Below are 24,449 nucleotides of genomic sequence, written 5' to 3'. Positions count from 1 at the left end.
CCTGGGGCTTGAACTCAGGCTTGGCAGCAGGCGCCTTTACCAGCTGACCATTTCTCTGACTTCTGCAGATTATACTGCTTTAAAGTTAAGCTCTGTTTGAAGGAGATAGGAATAAATAAATGCATCCCAATCCTCTAGTTCAACCTCTAATTGGAATCTTGATTGTCTCCCTACAGGACTTTGTGTTAAAGGCTTAGTCCCTAGTCTGTGGTACTGTTGGAAGGCAGTGGACTCTTGCCTAGCACAGGTTAGACAATGGAGGACATGCCCTTGAAGGAGACATTGAGAGTGCAGCCTCTTTCTCTTTATTTGTCTTCAGACTCCATAATACATGCCATGAGGGAAAAATCCCTCACCACAGGCTCACAGCAACAGGGGCTGTTGATCATGTGACACAGAATAAACCTCCGGAGCTATGAGCTGAAAGAAATTTTTTTCTATTTTTGAATTGAGTATTTTCAGGTGTTTCGTTATGGTAATGCAAAGTTGGCTAACAGAGTCGGTTGACATCCCATCGTCCATGCCAATAATTTTCTTTGTTAATGCCGATAGTATCCACACCGGTAAGAGCATTGCCTTTAGTTCTCCCGCTCCAAGCCCACTACGTTACGCTCCACATTGTGGTCTCAGTCTTACTTTATTTATATCTAGTAGATAATTTCCTAGTAGGTGACTTGGGGGGGGGGGTATCTAAATTTGATGCTCAGGTTACATTCACCCTGAAGGCATAAGTGCTTTGTTTGAAGTTAGTTAGGTGGAGGATAAAGGGCCAACATCTGAGGAAGAGCCAATAGAATTTTTGGATGTGTTTCTTTTTGTCGCTGTTGTGGTTTTTCTAAACACCCTACAACACATGCCGTCCGCCGTGGAGGTGAAGTATTGAAATACGACGGGGGCCTTTGTGTGGCTCTCCATAAGTAATGAATAGCTGTAGTGTCACCATACATTGCTCACTGAAGGAATGGCTGGGACAAGAGCTCAGTGTTGTGCCCAGATTGTGGGGACCCCAAAAGACCACCAAGGATCTGATTCCGATAGTCGTTTATTCCAGCGTGGGCTTGAATAATCCGTCACTGAAGCGGCGGATCAGGATTGAGAGCGCCAAGCTCCAAATCAGCAGGGTTTTTATTGCGGTTACAGCGAGGTTTGGGAATTTCAGCTTGGCGGTTCTATGATTGATTGACACTTAGCAAATATCTGGTTGATAAAACCAATTGATTGTGTTCGGCAGGCCAAACCGTCATTGTTTTACTGAAGCTATTGTACAGAACACCTGGGTAAACTCCAGATATTCATTGATTAGCCGTTGCTAGGGGTGATGGATAAATATTACCAGAGGTGAGTGGTCAAAGCATATTTTTGTGGGTTTTTCTACTTTTTTTTTTGAAACTAGAGTTCAAGCCTAGACGGAGTTTCAGAAATGGGGTTACACAGACCTCATAGTCTAAGAGAAAGGCAGGCAGGGAGGGACAGGTAGCCCAGCTAAGATCTGCAGTGAGGTAACAGTTGATCTCTAAGGTGACAGGCGGGACCTAGAAGAGAGCGCACGCAGATGACAAGAGAAAGTGGTGCTCTTTGTTCATGGCACATGCCATCTCTGTCCCTACACTCAGTCATACATCCAAGAGTTCCTCAACAGTTCAGCGAGATCCCAGGAGCCATCTTAAGACTGCCAAAACTTGAATGTGGTGGGGAGTTTGAGCCAGATAAATATTGTCATATTGCTATTTAGTGAGTTCTTGATGTCCTGCCTGGAAAAACACAGACAAGTCCAAATTAAGCGGGGGAGGGGGGAATCCCTCATTTTTAGCTTTTGAAGATTTGAAGGAGAAATACGCAAAGACGGATAAGGTTCCCTCCAAACTGAGCCTCGGGTGGGGCTGGCTCTCCAGATCTCCTCGGAGGCAACGTTCTTCCTCTTCGGGCCTGCAACATTCAGAACCAACCTCTTCACTAATGAATAGAAGAGAAAAATCCTTTCACCTAAGCTGTGAGTAAGCAGATCTTCAGAAATGTGCCCACTTCACTCTGAAGAGTGTGACGAGAAAGGATCACAGTTTTCTAGAAGATCACCGGCAGCCAGTAGCCCACTGAGGAAGTGCTAACCTGAAAACACACGCGACTCACTAATAGAATCCACAGGTCACTCAGCATCTCACTAAATCAAACCAACCTGAAGATAAGGTCAAATGCTAGTTGGATTCTGTCTATCAAATGCTACAATATAGAATAGCTACAAAGACGAACACACGCTCTGTGGTCCTCAGTAATGCTGTCCATGTGAGCACGTTTTTTGGATTTCAAGTTATTTCCCACTTCTCTATTTTTTGGCTCACCATCATTCATTTGGAAAGACTTGGGCTCTGGTGGGATGTTGTTAACCCAAATACTCCCCAGAGCCTTGCATTTCCTTGTGTACTTACCACCAGCAAGGCTTGATAAATGGATACAACAGAAGTGAAGAAAACAGAAACCCAGGCCTCTGTTCTGTATACCCTGGAGCACCTGGGGCAATGCAGAGTCTACACCTTCCTTACTTTACTGCTTTGGGGATGTTTTGAAGAGAAATTTTCTTTATAACCTCAAGGCCAAAGCTTTAGAATTGAACTGCAAATGCATGATGCCGTGGCAAGAGGTTCATGGATATTTTAACCACTTCTTAGGCCATTGAACTTCCTGTTTCATCGATCAGAGAAGAGAAACTGTCTTTGTCCACAGGGGAATTACAAGGTTTTTCCAGTAATAGGAACCAACAATCCAGAGTAGGTGGGTCTGGGGTCTACAGAAACAGAATAGTTCCTCTTGATCTCAGTCTAAGAAGTACCCCTGTCAGGAGCTAAATAGGAGACAAAACCACTATCTGAATTGGATTTCTACCCCTTAGGGCCCAGTGTTGCTTTACAAAGGGCCACAGGAAGCCTGCAATAGGCTTTACAGAAAGCAGAGACATGGTTGTAATGAGGCTTTATCCCCAAGGAAGCATAGCTTGGCCAATGGTCTGGTTTCTATGTGAGTACAGCCCTGGGTTAAGCTCATAGGCTGGGTAGGAGCGTGTCCTGGGGTTTCCATTTCCACTTGTCCCCTCAAGTGCTCCCCCTTTCATGAACTAATCGAAGCCATGGTGGCTACCAGCTGTGTGGAATGGATTTTTCATTCTGTATGTCATGTCTATGCGCAGGTTTCTAGGGCCAGAAGAAGTCTAGTTATCATTTCATCCAGATCCTAAGTTCTGTTGCCTAACTATAAACAAACAAACAAACAAACAAAAGAATCAACAGCAGCTGCTTATTAGTCATTGACTCGGAGATGAATTTCATGGGTAACAAGTCAAGGATACGTGCTGTGTCTTCTTCGCCATGACATTGTGCTGTCTGTATGTTTTCATATGGAATTACAACATTGGAAAAATTGGAAAAAGATCCTCCAAGGGGAGGCAATTCATGAGAGGTTTGATTAGGGACTGTCCGTCAGCTTGGACTCTTCAGTGTTTCTTACCTCGTCTCTACCTGTTTACTGTCTAAACATCACTGCCTTAGCGTGACTGTTACCATATGTAGTGTGACCTATAGCTGTGGCTGCATCTGGGCCTCCAATCCCTCCTTCAAGCGGCTGCTCCAGGGAAAATGACAGCACAAGCCTAAACAGGCCCTTCCCCTGCAGGGACAGTGCCCATGTTGGTTCCTGCCCACTGAGCCACAGTCCTTCAGTCTGACAGCACAGACACCGCACAGTTTGCAGGACAAGTCAGGTGTTTAGCAGCTAACGGGTCTGTGGGGAGGCCTGTGATGACCTGAGAAAGCTAGCCCAGAGGCTGTGGCAAAGCTTGCATTTATGTTCTCCCCATTCTCTCTATTCCATGCCAGTCCTCTGCACCTTTGACTCAACCTGTCCTCCCTCTGCTCTGGTGGTTATCTGTCTATCTAGAGATATGAATCTACGGGTTTGTGTCTCTTCCTGAGTTTATTTCATCAGCATACCTGGGTTGCCTACACCGGATGCTCCTTCAAACTCAGGAAGAGTCTTTAGTCTATCATGTCCAGCATGGCCGCGGGGGCTGGAGTCACCGCTTATTCAATGGTGGTAGTTTGCCTGAGTGCTTCTTTCATATGTCACTACTCACAAACCATTTTTTTAAAGGTAGTCACTTTTAAGGTTTTTCTTGTTGTTTTGTTTTTTGTTGCCCCCTTCACACCCCTGCTCCTGACTGGCTCTTGGGAAAATCTGGTCACGCTTAGTACCTTGGTGTCCTTGTCTCTCAGGACATCAGCATATGTATTTGTGGTTATAGTTTTCTACTCTCCTATCCTACAACAGGCTTGACCAAGGTAGGAAGCAAGAGACCCTTTGGATGTATACTCAGCGAGAGCAACGCTGCCTGGAGAAACCAAGACTTTACGTCTGTACTAGCCACACATTTAATAGTCAGATGAAAATGCCAGCTTCCATTTTCCCATGCTCTGAGATTTTATGCTGTTTGTGTAGCATATAGAGAGTATTTAAAGCTAATCACAACAGATGAAATTTGTGTCTCAGCTAAGGTTCCTATTGCAATGATAAAGCACCGTCAGAAAAAAGCAACTTGGGGAGGAATGGGTTTATTTCATCTTACATCTTGTAATTCATCATCTAGAGAACCAAAGACAGGAAATCCGGAAACTTGGAAGCAGGAATGGATACAGAGGCCATGGAAGAGTGCTACTTACTGGCTTGCTCCTTCTGGCTTGTTTTCTTACATACCCAAGGACCACCTCTCTAGGAGCGGCTCCACCACATTAACTACGGATCAAGAGAATGTCCCACTGGCTTCCCAACAGGCCAGTCTGATGGGAGAATTTTCTCAGTTGAGGATCCACCTTCTCAAATGGCTCTAGCTTGTGTGAAGTTAACAATAGAACCAAGCAGGTTCTATTATCTATATTATCTATAATAATATAACAGACCAAAGGACAATTGGATTTCAGTCACGGTCAAACCAACCATGACATGATTGTTACAAGCCACTCTGTGGGCTCCTGCTCTTGCCTCTAAGGAACCTTTTCCCTGCCAGGGAAGCCAGGGAATAATTCATTTAAAACATGGATTAATGGTTTATTATATATTTTCCACAGTAAAGAAGATATTGTTTTGCTATCTGAGTTACAGGAAACTTGACTCTCGAAACAGTCCATCCTCCTCATAGAGTAGAGCTAAAATATTAATACAAAGGAGATACTTACTGAAAATGAGATCTAGGATAGAATAGCTCCAAGGTCATGCCCATGCCATTTTATAGAAAATTAGATTGTCTTTTAAGAGCAAGTGAGCTGACATTTATTAAGTTCTTATCATATTAAAGTACATTTACAAGTACTATTTCACTTAACTGTTAAGGAAATGCCTTGTAGTTGAGGTATATCTTCACATTATAGGCATGAAGAGAAGGGAACTGAGGACCAGGGAGGTGGAGTCTAGGAATGACCAGCCAGAGTGAAGTGCAGAGAAGGGCTTCAAGTTCTAGTCACTTAACCCTTAGTCCATAGGACACTAGGCATCTTGGTATGTCCGTATCAGGAATCACCTCTGCAAATGGGTGGCTTGACAGATATGCCTCAACTTTGCTAAGCTCCATGAATTCCAAAGCCTGATCCACATGGGAGAATCGGTACCTTTTCCGCCAAAGGCAAATTTGCACCACCTGTATAGGATAGCTTTAGGTCTTAACAATAGGATAGAACATTGGCCTCTGTGTCTTGGGAAGAGGGAAAGCAGAGAGGGAGAGGCTTTGGATGGCCTGAAGCTACTCATCTTGAGAATTGGCCTTGTGTCTGACTTGTCAGGAAAAACACCATTTCTGGTCTGGATCTATCAACTCTACTGAAAGCAAAGTCCAAATTCTAACTTGTCCTTGAATTTGGGATCTTAGAGACTCTGGGAAGACACTTCAGCAACGTTTAGTACAGGAAGCAGAGCTCAGGCTACATTTTCACTGCTGGACAGTCAACACTGATTGCTTTCTAAGATCTTTTCTCCAATTGGTCAAAAATTCTATCACCTAAAAGGCAAAATTAATTTGAGAAAGCTACAGAAATCCAAGGCAAAACAAAACAACTCTTCTCCCTGAGGGTATTTGAACTTAGCTTCTGATGAAAATAAGGCCATTTCAGTAACATCATTGTTTCTCTTCTTGCTATCTCCTCTGGAGATAGTTCCGGGCTTATCCCTAGCCAAAACCAACAGCTGGACCTCCTTTGAAATTTTAAAAAGCCATGCTTTTATTTAGTGTTGAGAAATCTCCCGTAAGGAAGGTTTTACAGGGACTGTGCCGGGCATCTGGCTCTCTTGTAGGAAAACAAATCCAGGATGACTTCCCCTTACAGAGAGGCTCTGCATTAAATAGCTGGTTAATTACTTCATACCTTTCTTTCTGCCAATGACTAAATGCTAGGCAGTGGAGTCCACACAATGACTGAGCTCGGGCGCCTTCACACAAAGCTGTAAGTGTGTGGCTTTCACTGAGCATCTATTTTGTGGATGACCAAGGAAATATCACAAGTTGGACATGACCTTCTGCTTCTCCAGGTGAGTTTGGGGAGATGCCATCACATGCAAACATCTAAACAATCATCATAAACTGAAGAATCTTCTGGAAGAGTTGAGGTAGGCATGTAGCTCAGTGGAGCGCTTTCCTGGCGTGCGTAAGCCGGCTATGGATCCTGACCTCAGTATAAACCAGGCACGGGGACGTCTGTAATCTCAACATCTGAGGGAAAGAGGCAGGAGGACAAGAAAGTGAAGGTCATAGCAAGTTGCAGGGCACCTGGGCTACATGAGAGCCTGTCTCAGGGAACGACAGTAACAAAGGGCCTGTGAACGCAAACTTAAAGACAACCTCTGTAAAGAAGTCGGGAATTTGAATCTGAGATGACTGGAGTTTGAACTGTAACAAAAAATTATTGGCAAGAATTTTCTAAGTTGATGTGAGATCCAAAGAGCAAGCATGACTAATTTGTACGTATGATTGGGACAATAACCACACTAGCCATAGTCACTGTGCTAAAACTCATTGTAACCAAAACTCAATGAAATTTTATCATGATGTGAGGTGCTAGGAGACTTATGTTACTGACAACGAAGTGGGACTTTTAAGACATGACTAGATTGTGAGGGCTTTGCTCTCATGAAGGGATCAATTTATTCAGGAGTTAACAGATGTACACATATAGAAAACAAATGAGTTAGCTTGAGAATGAATGCTGTAAGTTGAGTTTTGCTTTGTCTCTTGTGTGTTCTTGTTAAGCAGTGCCCTGGAACTGTCTCAGTTCTATACAGAGTCCCCAGTAGTGAGAAGATCATCACTGATAAAGCTACTAGACCTTAGATTTCCAGTCTCCAGAATCATGAGCTGAATAAGCCTTTATCTTTTATCAATCACCTAGTCTGTGGCACTGAGCTGTACAAACAGAAAACAGAGCATGAATGCTGTTGTCTGGACACTTCAGCTCTACTACATAGCCTGAATAGGCCCAGCACAGATTCCGCTGGACATGGAGCCTCACTGACAAAGAGACCCTTCTTGCCCCCATCCCTTCCATCTTTCTGCTGCAAAGAAATGAATTCAATAGGGATAGTGAGGAGCCTGGCATGTCCATGCACCTGCTAGCAGACTGAGTTTTAAAGAGATTGAGAGATCCCTATTAGTCTTAGAAAGACATTGGCCAGTGGTTCAATGTGCACCCAGTCCCTGGATGCCCTTTCATTTGTGGTGCCCTGTGCTCAAACTCTGGCCCCCTGAAATGATGATGCACACAACAGATATTATATGAAAGATGTTTATTGGATGGAGATGGAGAGAGAAAGGGAAGGAGAGAGAGACACACACAAACACGTGATGGGGGAGGGGAAGGGGTGACTTGACAGAGAAAGGGATGAGAGTAGGAGAGAGCAAGGGAACACAAAAGAGAGGAAGAGCAAGAGAAAGAGATAGGAGGCGGGGGTCCATTTATAGCTCCTGAGCAGCTGAGCAGCACCTGCCAGGTGCATCTACCTGGCAGCGGACACATGATGGCATCATAGGTTACTAGGCAACCGAGAAGCAGGCTGCCTAAAAGCTAACACCCCCCTCTACCACTTGGCTCATACCGCTCTCAGTGTGGCTCCCCGAGACGTGAAGAGGTCCAGCCAGGGTATCCAGACAAAATAACGTCCTTGGCAGAAATGCCAAGACGGAGCTCTGGAAAACAAAGGTAACCTAGCAGTTAAGGAGGGAGCCAGGAGAGGTTTTATTGACCACAGTGAGCTGTTGGCACCAGCAGGGAATGGAAATCAGAACCGAGTCTCCTCTTGTCTGTGTCTTCTGGCAGGCTTGACAGGAGCTCACCTAGGCACAGCGAGTGAAGGGAGCAGGGGCTGTGGAGGTGCTCCTCTGAGGCGTAGCTTTACTAAAGAAACCCAGACAAGCCCTCGAGAAGGGCGTTGAGCCATGCACACAGGGAACTATGGACTCCACGTCAGAGAGGTCTGCTTCAGCCTCGAGAGGAACAAGGGGATTGGTGCAGGGTTCTATGAAACTCACCAATCAGGACATCTCTCGTGCTCATCAGAGAATTTTTTCCTAGCAGTAAAAGGCACAGAAGGAAGGGAAACCTGGGCTTGTCGCAAAGCTTTATACCCTGTGAGAAGAGAGTCAGAGTTCACCCATCCAGAGATGGGCTGTGTGAACATGAGGGGCACAGCGAACAAACTGAAACAGTCGCTCTGTGGGTGGGAAAGAGAAAAGCTGGTCCCAGCCTGCCAAGGCTGTCTCTCCAGAAAGCAGAGAGAAGAGGGGGAGTCAGTCATCTGAGGGTTCTAAGGGAATGGGCGCCTGGGAGGAAGGGAGCCTGGGAGCTGGTGGAGCCAGGCTTTGAAGGGTATAACAAGTACTTGTGAGTAGGGACTGAGGGCTAGCCTAGACCTTGGTATGCAGATAGTTACTGCAGCATATGTTAATGGAGAAGCTATATCCCTTTTGGAAGGGAAGGGATAAGGAGAATGACTCCTTTTGGAGAGTAAGAACCAGTTTGACAAGTTTCCAAGAATGCTGGCTTTGGTCTAAAAGTCAGAATTTGGACTGACTATGAATGAGGCAGGTATCTGTCCCGCAGCACGGCGGCACATGCAATCCTTTCTGCTTTGCATTCACAGCTAGAATCCCATCTGAATCGGATAACAACCCGCTGCCGAGCGGCCTGTACTCAGTCAGCAGGTCCTCCCAGTAGCTGTAGAGGGTCTTTTGGAGTTCTTTAGTAGCCAAAGTGGGTAAGAAAAGGGCACACTTTCTCCAGTTGAAATGAAGCTGCAGTTCATCATTTGTGCTATATGGGTGGTACCTTACAGACTCTGTTTCAAAATGGAGTGTCCTGGGTTAATTCACAGCCTGAGAAACCAGTTTTATGGAATATGGAGTAACTTTAACAGGAGTTAAATAATATGGAGTGCTCTTAACAGGGTCTCCCACTAAACCTAATGCTCATTTCTTGGACAGACTGGCTGACCTAGTGACCTTTGGGTCACCTTCCTCCATGACATCCTCCTCCCCCAAGAACCGGGGTTGCAGATGTGTGGCGCCATGCCCATCTTTTCCTTCTTTCTTTCTTTTTTTTTTTTTATGTGTGTTTGGAACCTGAACCCAGGTGTCCATCCTGCACTTTACCGCATCTACGTTAGCACAAGCTGCTAAAAAATTTTTTAATTGAATTTTGCAATTTTAAAGCAGCCCAAACTGATTTTTATAACAGCTCATTTCTGGTGTTTGTGTTCAGAGCACCTTTTCCCTCCTTACTGGTAAGACATGAACACAGCTTGTGTTTCCTAGATCCTCAAAAGATACTCGTGATACTATCCTGGGGCAGGCATTTGGTACAGAGTGTCACAATTGTGAGTACGGCAGTTGCAATTCTTAATTATTGTTGCTGATAATAGGAGCAACATAGTACCGTCCCAATTACAAGCAGGACTTTCACATCCGTTATCTCAGGAATCTTAGCCCTGGAATATAAAGTGGATTCTTTAAGTCTAGGCAATTCAGAGAGCGGGTCCTTGATTTGAACAAGGTGGAGCCTGCAGGATTGAATGGTCGTCTATGGGTCTAAGATCAGGGGTTACTGCTTCTTTTTGACTGACTATGCCAGGTCCCAAAGAAATGTGGAACAAGCCTCACTCAGGACCTGTGGCTCCTTCCAGCTCCTCCAGCCTCACTCAGGACCTGTGACTCTCCCAGTTCTTCCAGCCTCACTCAGTGTCTGGGGCTCCTCCCAGCACTTCTCACCCTGCCTCTCCCTCCTAGGAGCTGAGCTCCAGTTTTTCTTCCCCCAGCTTCTCTTGCCTGTATCAATTCCATCATTTTGGCTTCGTGCCTTCTTGTTTCCTACTCAATCTTGTGGCCTCTTGGCTCCTAGTCCCCCCTCTTCCCCTCTTTCCTCTCTTTCCCCATAGCTGTTCCATACCCTCATGACTTGGTTCAGTCTACTGGCTTGGTTCGGTCTGGATCCTTCCAGATGTCTGGCTGTACTCTCCCTCATATCTATAATAAGCCTTACCTTCAACCACACCTAGGGGTGTCATGTCATCATTTTTTTTTTCCATCCAGACTGTGCCCCCTGGTGCCAGGGCTCTTTCATATCCAGGCTATCCATGATTCACTGCCTGTCTTGGAGGATCCCTGGTCCTGTCTCTGGAGTTCATCGTGGGCAAAATCAGGGAGGGAAGTTGGGTGGGGTGGTGACTTTTATCCTGGGCCTCTGGCAGACAACAGCTGATGGCATCACAGATTGCTAAGCAGCCTAGAGGCAGGCTGCTTATACGCTAACACTGTCTCCCAGGCTCTATCTGATCAATGGCAGACGGGGCTGATGTATGAGTTTATGAACACTGCATACACAGTCGGTTGTCCACTAGGAATCCTTAACAAGTTTTGAACACTGGATCCCATTTTTCATCAAACTCTGGGCCCTACAATGATGTCTCTAGTCCCAATGACAACACTCAAGGTGAAACTCACCTGGAATGTCACGGACAAGGGAGATTTGGTACCCTTTGTGTCCCACAGGAATCTCTGATTCAGCAGCTGTCTAACCCAGTCGAGGGCAGAGGGTGGGGAGGTCCAGTGCTTTCCATCCAACCCTGTCTGACCAAGCCAAATGTGGCAGAGCTCAGCTGGGTGGTTCAGTCCTCTTGACTCCCTGACTTCTGGCCTAAGGAACACCCAGCTGCAGCCCCACTTAGCTTTCCCAGAATGGCTCATTTAAGAGCACACGGTCCTCCTCTTTCCCCTTCCCCAGCAGTCACACTTAGAGGCCTCCCGGAACTGGGTGAGAGCTTTCACTTGTTAACATTCAAACTGCAACAATGCTTGCCTGACAAATAATTAAGGCACATGACATTTTGATGAGGTCTCCTGGGTACAGCCATTGTAACCATAGAATACTTTGTCATGAAAAGTTGAGTTGAGCAATAAAACGTTCAGTGGAGGGGAAATTCTTGATAAAACGCAGAACTGATGCATCATCGCATTTTTTCCCAAGTGCTTTGACAAAGCAGCAAGGAAACATGTGGCCCCGCTCTGATTTTGTTCCCAACCGCAATCCTTTTTCAGTATAGTATTTTTTTTATTAAACTTTGACCATCTCAATGATGCATACAATGTATTCTGATCATATTTACCTTCGTTTCTGCACATAACTCCTCCCAGATCCAGTCCCCCAAGCCCTTTCAAAACTTCATGTCCTCTCTCTCTCCCCCGATTTCTCTCACTCACTGAGTTCAATTTTTGTTGCCCATATACTTGTAGGAGTGTGGAGAAATGGTGCATGTGTGACTTACCAGGTCAACCTTAAAAATACTCAGTTCTATCTTAGTAGCCAGCAACTGTTAATAACTCCTCCGCTGGAGGGTGCTAGTGAGTCCCTGCCTCCTCCATGCTGGGGTCCAACCACAATTCTGACTTGTAGGCTTATATCATGTATTAATAGGCTTCCGGTCACAGGATGAGATACTTGATAAAGTCAGGTAGTAAGGCTGGACGATTTCTTTTTGCTCATAATTTCAGAGGCTTCCATCCATCATCAGTTGACTCCGTGGTGAGGCAGTAAAGTATAAGGAACATGAGGTAGAAGAAATGATTCATCTTATAGTAGTGGGAAAAAAAGAAAAAAGAGGTGGCTAGGTTCTCAACATCTCCTTCAAGGGCCTGCCTCAGTGATCTAACTTCCTCCCACATGGAAGCATCTCCTTCAGGCTCTACCACCTCCAAACAGAAGCACGGGATGGGGCACAAGCCTTCAACAGTGGTCTTTGGAAAAGATTTAAGGCCCAAACAATGAGAATCCACATTGCATAAAAACAAAAAACAAACTGCTGCTTACTTATTCGTAAGGGGAATATGTTTAAACAGACAATGGAGCCTCTTTCCAATCGGTAGAAATAATTGCTAACGCCTGAGAAAATCCCTAGCACAGACTTTAAAAAACAAAACCCTCCATATATTCAGTCTTCACAGAGGGCTGGGTAGGTGAGATGGATGTGACTTTAAATGCAGGGGTTCCGAATCAATCAGTCCCTGCTCTTTTTATTTAACCATGACACCATCTGTCCTTGTATCCTGACAGAATACACTTTGGGTACACTACATCTTATCTTAAGCCTACAATCGAAGACAGATTAATGACAAGAGATAGCCAAATCTACACATCGGTCAAAGGTCCTCATTGGCACATCCACCTGGAATCCGATGTGGATGGGTGGTCATTCAAAAAAATAAGCATCTGTTCTACCTAGAAAAGGAAACTATGAAATGAGCAGAAAAATCTAAAAGAAAGAACCATCGCAGAGTGCTTACCCATACGAGAATGGAGAAGAGAATTCTGAGACTTTTGAACCTGAAAAAGGAGTATGGCCATGTGCACATTTGAAAGGTGAGTTTCTCAGTGTTTTCTTTATGACTAACCATGAATGAAATATTACCTATAAAGCTCTTCTGCATTTTGGATAACTGTTCATATCAGAAATAATTTTCATCAAATGTCCCTTGAGGTGAGAAGAGTGGGTTTTCAGATATTTTCTTAGTGCTGAACTTCTTGAAGAAAATCTAACAATACAGACCTCACCAGATAATACCAGTGCTGAAAACTGGAAGAAGGGTCAGTTAGGTTAGCTTCAGTGACAGAAGGTAGGACAGGAAGACATGGGGAATGCAATACAAATATCAGGTGATCTCTGGCAGACTTCAATAAAAATGACAGTTGAAGAGAAAAATGTGTTGACTTTAATGATGTAAAGATGGCCTGTGATTTTGCCCTTTCTAAGCTAGTCAGACTTAGATGCTAGTAAAAGATGGAGACCCTTGTGTCCAAGGGTCCCTATCACAGCATAGCATGTGCCTAAGCGTCACATTCCCATCCATCCCTCTGGTCCCTCAAGTCTCACAGGAGGTGTGACATTCCCAGCAGACACTGTGCATGCAGATGTGTTTGCCACACAGCTGATGGACACCAAGTTTCAGAAACTCGAATGTTTTCAATGCGCTGCCAGTGGGCTTGCCCACCTTTGCCCCCCTAGAGGGGGCATTATCTTACTAGACTGGCCAGCTGCCATGTTTGTCTGCTCTTTGGAAGAGAGAGCTTTGCTTTCTCTTCCAAGGCTATTTGCTCTACAAACATCTTTGCAGTGGTGGTCTAGAACAGAGTCCGCTGGTACATGTGACTCCAGGGCAACCAGAGAATCATGAAAAACTCTTCCCAAAGCAAGAGCCTCGGCGCTTTCCTCAGGTAGAGACTTGAGCCAAAGATACTCAGGGTAGCGTAGGTCCACAATAAATACTGCAGAATCCCTATCCCTCAAATTGCCACTGGAGTCCTCTTTACCAAACATGGCATGGTGATGTGTTTGTCAGGGAAAGGGACATGTCCTTAGAATTGATCTGCTCCAACAAGGAGCCTTTTGGTTTCTTCCATATATGGGAGTTCCTTCCATTGATTGCAACTGAGGCCATCAAAGACTGCCGCCAGAGGAGAGCCTGTTAAAATATCTAGGAGCGGTAACGCTGAAGCCAGAACTGTGGACATCCCAAGAGTTACTGGGAGCAAAGAGAACTCAAAGCATGTTTCTGTAGGGGAAGGGGCCTCACTTTTTGTAATTAGGGGCTGGTTCTATCTTCCTAGGGCCTTGCCCAAGGTCCATGCTCAAAGAGCATATGTTGACAATAGTATGGAGGAGGAAAAGAACCAGGGGCAGCCTCAGATGCTTCTGTGGGGACAGCAGGAACTTAAGGATGGGGAGCCAGAATGGCATCAGTATAAAAGGAGCCAGGGATGAGGCAAGGGAAGATGTTCTATTAGCTTCCTTCCCGTTGCAGATGATGGCGGTTGCTGCAGAGGAGCTGAGGAGGCTGGTCATGCGTGCATGGATTTCTAGTTGATCCCCGAATCCTCCTGCCCTACAACCAGCTATTTGTCCCATTTATCCCACTCTTGGAACTCTATCAACATTTATCCCACTCTGTCAAGGGGATCCGTATGTGAGATAGTTGCCTTCTACATGGTTCTGGTGAAATTTTCAAGATTCTCATTTAATTTTTTTAAAACAAAATGGTCTGTCTGAAGTTCCAGAGATGAATCTTTTTCTTTTCTTGTTAAAATGGTCTGTCTGAAGTTCCAGAGATGAATCTTTTTCTTTTCTTGTTCTTCTTCCTCATTATTATCATCATCATCATTATTAATTATTATGAGTAGTGTTTTAGATGTAAATTTTATGTTCTGACATCTAAGGTCATTCTGGGGGAAGAACGAGATTTGGAGTAATTATAGGTGTTCAGCTTGTCTTGCTGTTTATTGAGAGAGAACTGGAAAAAAGACAAGGGTAAGCAATGGCATTGTGGCATGCTATGGTTTAGGAACAGGGTTATGGAACCCCTCAGTTATTTAGAATTGGACCACCTTCATCCTACTGCCAAAGCTGGGGTAGAGGGTTAGCTAGAAACAGCATATGGAGAGTGTTGAGTTAACGTTTTTACTCTCCTACCAAGTCATAAGAAGGATTATAAGCAGTGGATGCATAAATGTTTGTCCCTTTATTTGCCGTTGAATATAAACATCTGGAAAGAGAGTTTGGCCAATAACACAACCTTACTAACTAATTTATGAATGAATGAACCACCTGTTTCTTTTGTGAAACTAGGATCTGTGGGGTCAAAGTAAGCCAAGTATTCCCTTCCTTTGCATTTCTAAACCCTGTTTGTGGCATAATTTGGAGACTATGGCAGTCTCCTTGAGCCATGATCTTGGCTGGTGTGACAGTAACTGTTTCCCTAGCATCAGAGAACCCAAAGATACAAACAAGCCCAAACAAAACAGAGTATACAAAAAGCCGACAAGGTAGGGTGAACTGGTTCTCTTAATCATCAAGTTTTAGAACCAAGATGATGGCTTCAGTCAAGAGGGCAAGTGAGGAATTCAGTGACTGATACAGACTTGCTACACTGATAGCTCGCTTCTCATGCACTTTGGTAGTAGCACTTTGGCAGTATAGCTACTGCATATTGGGGTGGAGCACGTCCCAGAGGACAGGGCCTGACTAATCTGGAACCTACAGTTATCTCGTGTGACTCAAAGTACAGAGCACTAGAGCCTGCCTGGTTTCTGTTCTGCTCTTATTATTTACCAAATGAACTTCGATCCTGTGTGGCCAACTGGAAAAGCCACATTTTCCATTCTTCCTTTAGGTAAACAACTAAATTTTAGGCAATGAGATGTTATTGCGTGAAAGTTATTGCATGGCACCTCATGGCTGCTCTTTTAGAAGGGACTGACCTAGCTAACTGCCTGTTTATCCTTAGCGCTTCCTCTGCTGATGACTAGAATATGGAAAAGATAACAGCACCATATGGGACAGGAAGACGTATTGGGACTTTAAACCATATCCAGGATAGCAAAGCAGAAAGAGAGAAGAACCTAGGCCCATGGCGATATGGAAGAGCCTTCCCAGCAGCCAATAAGGTTTCCAACTTATCATCTGTGGGTTATGTCTTGTCTATAAATAAGGAAAGCAGAGGCAATGTGCTCTTCTCGCTTCCCGGTGTCATCAGTTGACTTAAGTTTCTGGAAACAGAATTACATTCTGTCTGGCACGAGCCACCGTTTGCAGACCAGGAATGCGTTAGAAGGGAGCCATTCAGGAGCCTCCACAGACCCGCCAAACGAGAACCAGTTCTTTCACGAGCTCTCTGTGTGATCTGCTTGCACATTAATGTTTTAGACAAGCTGGCGTAGATGTAATTAGTTTTCTGTTTATGAAACTGCTCACTGACAAGGTGGCTCAGCAGCTAAAAGCATTCTACATGAAAGTCTGACCACTCGAACTGATTTCTAGAACCCATATACAGGTGTGAGGTGAGAACTACGTCACAAAATTGTTCTCTGACGGCCACGCATGTGCCATGGCATGCCCGCCCGGCTACCCTCACGCAAGAATAATAAAACTTAAAAATTCTTAAAAATTGCTCACTGCTATATCCTAGGGAGCATTATATTCTGCTTGTTAATCCTAAACAATGGTATGGATTACATAATCCTAAATTAGAATAGCGAAAGTGACCTGAGTTCTTCAGATTAAAAACAACGACATAGAAGCAAACTGCTTAAGGAGGGTGAACCACACTCCAGCCTGTATGCTTGGCACAGGGAAAAGAAGACGATCTTGCTTTAAAATCCAGGCTCAGGAAGGGATGGAAGCATAGGTGTATTGTATCATATTTTACATTTTAAATGACACAAGAGAGCTATGCCCAGGTCTTTCGGAAAAGTATCCCAGTGTGGGATTTACACTTTCCTCCTAGACTGGGGCACATATAGGACACAGCAGGAAAACAATCACTCAGGAAGTTGCGGATTCCCCTGCCTTCCCTCCCGGCTTCACGAAAACAGAGGTCACCCAGTCTGCTGACCTTCCCACTTGATGCGCGTGTCCTAAGACTTGATGCTTACAGGCCATCACACCTCCGTCGTTGCCTTCTGCCATCTTTAGTTTCTTGCTCCGCAGTCTGAGCTCAGGGGACCCATTTTGCCCATGAAGGAAGTACAGACGCCCCAAAGTCTGGAGTGAAAAAGCGCACGCTCAGGTCCAGCGTTCATTGCTAGAATCCTCTCTCTTTACTTTGTCAGCACTGGGCTCTGATGCCTTCTCCACCAGCAGCCATCTTGTTATCAAATCATCCAAAATTGGAATTCTTTCTGACAGAGGCTTAGAATAAAGCAGCATTTTTCTTCTTCTTCATATTTGAACTTGATATTCTGCTGCCCATTATGTGATTAAAAATGAAATCATATCTTTGGATGCTTGTGGTTTGGCTGGCTGGCTGGGAAATGGTTTCCTGGCAGTCATTAATGATTTTTTTTCTCTTTCCATTTAAATAACATTTACTAGATTTGGTACTTGAAAGAAAATGCCAAATTAAGACGTGGGAGAGAGAATAAATAAACCGCTCATGTTGAAACATTGCGAGTTTTTTTATTTTATTTTAATCTTTCAGTGTTGGGCACAGAAAAAGAAGCCATATTTCTCCTTAACAGAAGATGTGGCTTTTACAGTCTTTTGTTTTGTTTTTATAGTTGTATGAGACAGGATAGGTTGGCCTTAAACTTACTATGTAATGTTGGTTGAACTTTTGACTGCAGGGATCCAGGGATTCGCTTCCTTAGCCATCTTTGATCTTCATCGTCTTTATTCTTCATCCCCGATGCTTTTCTGAACTGTGCAGTGTTTTTCTAGGAACTAACTTCCTCCTTCCTTAAAATAGACAAAGACACTCCTGCTGGCGAACGCTACAGTGGAAGTGAAACAAAGGCTCTGCTTGCTTCAAACCTGTGGTCTGTCAGTCTCTCAGCCAGTGTCTGCTACTTCTTGTTGCTCTCAGGTAACGGCAGGGTGGGGGGTGGGGGGCGGAGGGAGTGAAATGGGAAGGGGAAGAAGGAGAGTCTTGAAGCTTTTATGTATTCTACTCTCTTCTAAAAAAAATATTCAAGTTATCCAACACTCAAGCAGCCCTAACTAGAGGGTCTCGCCAAGTACAACAGACTATGTAGAAATCAACAAAGCTTTTCCAATAACTGCATCTCACAGCAGAAAAGACAAACAAACAAACAAAACCAATGTAGTGAGCACTGTCCCCAATCCCTGCCTGCAGCCGAAATGTGTGCTCCATCAGCTCATCAGTTCGCATTTTCACATGCCTATCAGTTCTCACCACCCAGAATGTGATACTCGGCTCTCACCAAAGTGAGAGGAAATGCCCATCCCTCAGCAGAAATCTAAATACGGAACAGGACCACAACTTGTTTCCAGTCAGCCTCCTGTTGTGACGTTTGCACGTTGTTGCTGCTTCCTCCAGCAAGCCTGGGCTGGTGGTTGGAGGAATTAGAAGAGGCTGAGCATTTTTCAAGGATGCCTTTAAGGAGGGTCTCGGGAAGAGTGGGTCATCAGCTGGAGAGTCACTGAGCCAGATCTCGCTTTATCAGATGTGGAGGTCCTGACACATAGAGTGTGTGTAAACTATGCCTTCAGGAAATACACTCCTAATATTAACAGTATAGTTCTCTGAACTACTGTTAACTTATACTTTCGTTTATTAAGTAGCTGTCTCTTAAGTACCTGGTGCTAGGTTTAACAGTTATGTAGCAGGAAAAAAAAATAGTATAGATATTTCTTCTTTTTTTCTTTCCTTTTCTGTTCCAATATATCCCAAATGCAGTTTCCTCTTTTGCTCCACTCCTCCCAGTCCTCCCTCCCTGCCCTCTCCCCAGATCAATTCCTCAGCCCTTCAGAGGAGAGCAGGCCTCTCAGGGATCTCAGCTGAACAAGATACAATAAGACTAGAAACAAACCCTCTTATATCGAGGCTGGATGAAGCAACCCAGTAGGAGAAAAAGGGTCCCAAGAGCAGGTGAAAGGGTCAGAGTCACCCTCATTCCCACAGTTAAAAGTCCCACAAAAACACCCTGCTAACAACCATAACATGTACACAGGACCCAGCACAGATCCACACAGGCTCCTGTATTGCTGCTTCAGTCTCTTTGAGCCCCTGTGACCCAGAAAGTCTAAGTAACAACGAGGGTTCTAGGGGGTCACATGGGTCTCCCTGGGAAGGGAGGATAGAACAGATTTTCAGATGAACTAGGGGCAGGTGGGGATGGAAACAGGAGGGATCAAGTGGGAAGAGAGGATGGAGAGAGAGAGTATGGGAAGAGACAATGGAATTTGGAGGGCATTTGATGGGGCTAATGTGGAAACCTACTGTAGGAGAGATAGTGTGGCTCTTAACCGTCTGGAAACTCAGGTCTCCACCTCCCCTTCTTCAACCTGAGTTTCATCAGTGGCTGCCTTGGGCCTGAGGGATGCAGAGAGGAAAGTGTTAGCTCCTGTCTGTGGAGGAGTATTGCAGCCAGCACATGTGGCGCCCTTCCATAAACTAGAGAGAGGGCATTCATTCTCAGCATGCTGACTCCCACGAATGGAGAGTGAGATCCCTGCCCCCACCAGCCTCCTAATCTGAGCAGCTATGTTTAAGAGGTGATGGTTGGACCCTGTGTAGAAAGATACCTGAGTGTTTATTTAGAGCAAAGGTTCTCAACCCATGGGTCACCAACCCCTTTAAGGTCGTATATCAGGTAATTTACATTACATTCATAACAGTAGCAAAATTACAGCTATGAAGTAGCAATGAAATAACTTTATGGTTGAGGGTCACCACAACGTGAGGAACTGTATTAAGGAGTCATAGCATTAGGAAGGTTGAGGACCACTGAGTTAGAGGATAAGAAGTACCAAAATAGTCTAAGAGGAAGCGACTGTAGTGCCAAGGCAAAGATATATGGCACAGCCTTAGTACATTCTGGAAACAATAAGTAGTTGGACTTTGTGGAAGTGTGGGGTCATGACTCTATAGTTTAAGCCCAGAGGCTAAGTCTTCATGTTGAAGGTTGTATTGAGAATGGTTGAAAGCATATGCAAGATTGTGAATGAGATGACCACACTTCTCATAGCTATGATTGGAATGCTGGTAGCCCTCTAAAATTCTTATGTTGGAACTTAACACACATGATGGTGGTACTAAGAGATGGACACCTGAGAGCTGATTAGAAGATGAATCTTGAGAGAAAAGGCTCATGGCATCCATGATTCCTGCAGGTAAGTACACAGCATTCATCCCCTCCAGAGGACATGGAAACAAAGCACCATTTTAGATGCAGAGGGTAGCCTCCAACTTGGAATTTTCAACCTGTAGAGCAGCCCACTTCTTGTCCATTTTGTTACAGTAGTTTGAACAGATTAATACAACCATCTTTGTGGCTGTGTCAACATGCCACAGGGGTAGGCTAAGCATTAATAGTCCTGTTTTTAGGAAATATACATTTGAACCTTCAATGAGACACAGAGGTCAGAGAGGTAAAGACAGAAGCAAAGCAAAATCAACAGAACTTGTGACTAACTTGATTCTAGGAAATACTCAAGATGGGGGTGCTAAGGATGAATGGCAAAGGGTGTGCCAGAGTTGCGTGGCACCGATGTTTCTTGGGACCCTAAGTGAATGCTCAATGCCTCTGACTTAGAAAGGAGGCAGCAAGAAGAGTAGCTTAGTGAAGGAAAGCCTGGAGGATTCTGTGTGTTCACTGACTAACGGCCGCCATTTAGTTTGGAACTGTTCTAGTGGCTGGCAAGGGACAGGGAGATGTTCCATCCCAATGGGCAGGCTTCTCCCCAGATCAAACTCAGAACTTATGTCACCCACTTCAACACTCTATGGAGAAAAACATTCTTTTCAAAGCTATGTACTTGTTTGGAGAAACTGGCTTAAGGTGTTTTTTTGAATGGCTCATTGTGGAGACTTTAACCAGCAAGGAAGTAGAAGGGACAGCACCTGTCTACGTGTGTATTAGCCAAAAGCAGTCATTAAGTCTTAGTTTGACTTTTTTCTTCTACAAATACTAGCTAAAATATTTCCCTTTGTCTCTCTGACTATTTTAAAGCAAATTTATTAGAACACACATGCAGAGCAATCTTTATATTTTGGAATGTCTGTAGATTCAAAGAATTCTTGGGAAGATAACGCAAAATTTCAGACGTCCAGGAAGTTTCCCTCTGACTATTAACATTAATATTGTGTGTTTGTGATAGTGAAAGAACTCACATTGATATTAAAATAAAGTTTAACTAAGTCCACACTATAACCTAGATTTCCTGTTTCACTGGCCAACTGGGGCTGTATTTCATTCTTCTTTTTAAAGTCTTTATGGGCTTAGCAATAAACGCTCCATTTCAGCCAGTCTTTGTAAGCTTTTCCACCTTGACAAGCCTTTATTGGATCAAGTACTTGTATTATTCCCACCCTTCCCACTCTCCCTCATCCACCCTGTCTGCTTTACTCTAACTTGGAGAGAGGGTGTCACAGCACCTGCCCACAGCAACTTGGGAACAGGGTATTTGCCACCCTAACAAGCTCTTGGCCACACTCTCTAGATTCTCTTTAAAATGCCCTTTTGGAATCAATGGTAGGACAAACTACTGAGTGTAATTTGAGTGTAATCTATAAAGCAGGGAATTCAGAAAAAGCCAATACATCTTTGTAAATGCATTTGCAAGTCTACTGCATTGACTGAATGAGACAAAACTAATGGCTTCCAGGCCGTGGGGTTAATTTCCACTCTAGCTGCTCATAATGCCAGGGCTCTGTGACTTGGCAGCTCAGCGGAGGCTAGAGTTTATTCATCCCTGGCATTGCTCAGTTCACCGTTGTCCACCGAGAGGTCACCTCATGGGTGCCATGAGTTCTTTGTGGTCATGGTAAGCCAGCACTCCGGACCCATTTCTTAATGCTCCTTGTAGTTCTGTCATGTTTCTGATGCAATGCCTGCTTCCCACCAGCCAGTTGAACAACTCTAAGCGCGCCAGGGCCTGGCTGGGAGCCAGCATGGCGTCATTGCCCATTAATAGAAGTTGATGGAGCTCAGAGAAAGGCTTTAGGTCTGGCAACAGTCCAGCCCCTCCCATACTTTGTCTGCCTAAGGCAAATATATGGAAAAATCAATTTAGGCATGCTTATTTTTTAAACCAGTTTGTGCTAATTTGGGCATTGATTTTTATAGCTACTGTTGGCTATAAAAATATTTTGTGACGAATCTTGTTTTTCCCAATTTATATAGTGTCTGTAGACACTGCTTCTTTCCAAAAATGATTTGAGGTGATGCATTGCAAGAAACATTTATTATTAGCATCTAAGCTGCTTCTGCTTTCCCTCAAAGTGTTCGTCACCAGTGTCAAATGGTGGATGGACTTATGAGTTTCTTTATCTACCATACCATTAACATTTCCTTTGGTCTCTAAAAATATAAATACAGGGTACATGAAGACTCCTAACACACAGTGAGACAGCCTGCAAATGGGGGACGTGAAAGGCAGCACAAGTTGGTAACATAAAATGCAGTTGTGAAAAAGGGCCTCACAAGGATTTACAACACAGACTCCCGATACATGCACTCAGCGGTTGCACATTAGCAAATAAGTCTTTAACAAAGCCAGGAAGATAGGAGAAATGAGACCCTCTGGGCAAACCACAGTGACAATTCTCTAAAATGCAGCCACATTTTTCAGATGCCCAAGTCAGAAAGCACTGGGAGCACGCACTAGGTCATGAACGTGTTCAATAATACTCTCGCTGGAGACTGTTGTGAGCTAAATCTACAAGAATCAGAAATGTGATTCTTGCACTAAGGGTCCTCAAGGAGTGATTAAGTGAAAATGATTGCTAGACTTAGACCCCAATCCAATATGATCGGTGTCATTACAGGAAGAGACTAAGACACAGTTGGGGACGGAGGCAATGTTGAAGCCAAGAAGCCAAGAGAGAGTGGCCTCAAAGGAAAGCACTCCACTGACACCCCAGTCTTGAACACTCAGACTACAGAGAGACGATGCAACAGCTCTCTGTTTAAGCCATTTACCACTCCCTTCCAGGACCTTCGTTATGACCACTCCAGCAAAGCAAAAAGGACACAAGCGTGGTTCCTAAGCCCCATCTCTAAAACATGCCTCTGCAGACGGATGACACCGCCCTGCACCCGCTAGAGTCCTCCTTCCCCGACTGCCATGCCTGGCCTCACACACTCCATAGTTTGCGAACTCAAGTGTTCCTACTGGAACTCGCCACACTGACCCACAGCTCATCAGCCTGGAGGCAGAGGCCCCAGTCCTGGCACGCTTAGCAGACCCATAGGGTTTTTCCATCTGAAGCAGAGAGAGCTTGATCTCAGCCAGCTTGACCTCTCTTATCTGCACCAGAAGCTAGCCAGCGTAAGCCTCACTGTCAGTCAGTGGCTGTATTTTCCCAGAGGAAGACAATCTGAATCACTGAGAAAAGTCAGAGTGTCCTGATATCCTTCTGCTTTCTTCATTCAACCGAACAATTTGAAGGATGCTGACTGTGTTCTAGACACTTGTTCTTCTGAGTTTTATTCGTGTACATGCTCTTCAGGCCACTCAATTGTTTCTCCCCAGCACCCTCACCTAACTGTAGCCTTATCCACAGAAATCAGATTGTTGTCACTTACAACCAGACTAAAGCATTTCCCTACATGTTTCTGTTTTACCCTTCCCTTAGCTCAGTGGTTCTCAACCTTCTTCCTGCTGCAACTCTTTAATACAGTTCTTCATGTTATGGTGACTCTCCCAACCATAATTTTTTTTTTTTTTTGTTGTTGTTGTTGCTACTTCATAACAGCAATTTTGCTGCTGTTAGGCATCATAATGCAAATCTCTGGGTTTTTCTGATGGTCTTAGGCAATGCCTGTGAGAGGGTTGTTTGACTCCCAAACAGGAGGTTGAGAAAAACTGCTCTATTCACCCTGAGTCCCTGGTGGGTCCCTTGACCCAAGGTTGTTTCAGAAGAACAAAGGTAAAGTCAAGAATTAATCATGCTCCTGTCTGAGCTTTTTCCACAGAAAAAAATAGCCAATGGCCAAATACGAACACCGAGCAGCCCAACATCATTCCTCGCTCAGTTTGTCAACGTCTGTCTTTTCAGGAAATGAGTCAGCAGATCCAGGCTCTGCCCTCCTCCCCTAGAGCAGGCCATGGCTCCAGTCTTGTCTTTCATAAACTACCGGCAACTGTTTCAAAGAACATGAAAAGTAAAGTTAAATAAATAGGTAAAAGTTAGGAAACTTGACAGTCATTTCATTTTCTCAACTAAGTTTTCTCTCTTCCTTTTTACAGGTGAGATTGCAAAGGCAAATTTAAGTATCTCAAGCATCTAATACATTTTCCTTGCCCGGAAAAATCTTCTTTATTCCTTTCCTTTTTAGAAATGGGACCATTTGAAGTTCGCTACCATTACAAATCTTCTGTACCTGTGTTGATAATTTTGACAGTTTGGTTTTTCTTTTTCTTCT

The 24,449-nt window shown here is 44.5% G+C and overlaps 1 long non-coding RNA gene across 1 annotated transcript in view; it reads left to right on the top strand.

Moving 5' to 3' along the window:
- Nucleotides 1–24,449, top strand: part of LOC132654722 (uncharacterized) — a 91,702-nt gene that overhangs the window by 47,142 nt on the left and 20,111 nt on the right. The window contains exons 3-4 of the long non-coding RNA XR_009592415.1: nt 12,624–12,929; nt 17,807–17,923. This is a non-coding gene — a long non-coding RNA (uncharacterized LOC132654722). The remainder of the gene's footprint in view (nt 1–12,623; nt 12,930–17,806; nt 17,924–24,449) is intronic.

Source organism: Meriones unguiculatus, chromosome 6 (genome assembly GCF_030254825.1).
Source record: "Meriones unguiculatus strain TT.TT164.6M chromosome 6, Bangor_MerUng_6.1, whole genome shotgun sequence".
In the NCBI taxonomy this organism is placed as follows: domain Eukaryota; kingdom Metazoa; phylum Chordata; class Mammalia; order Rodentia; family Muridae; genus Meriones; species Meriones unguiculatus.
This window is presented reverse-complemented; position numbering and strand designations above follow the sequence as displayed.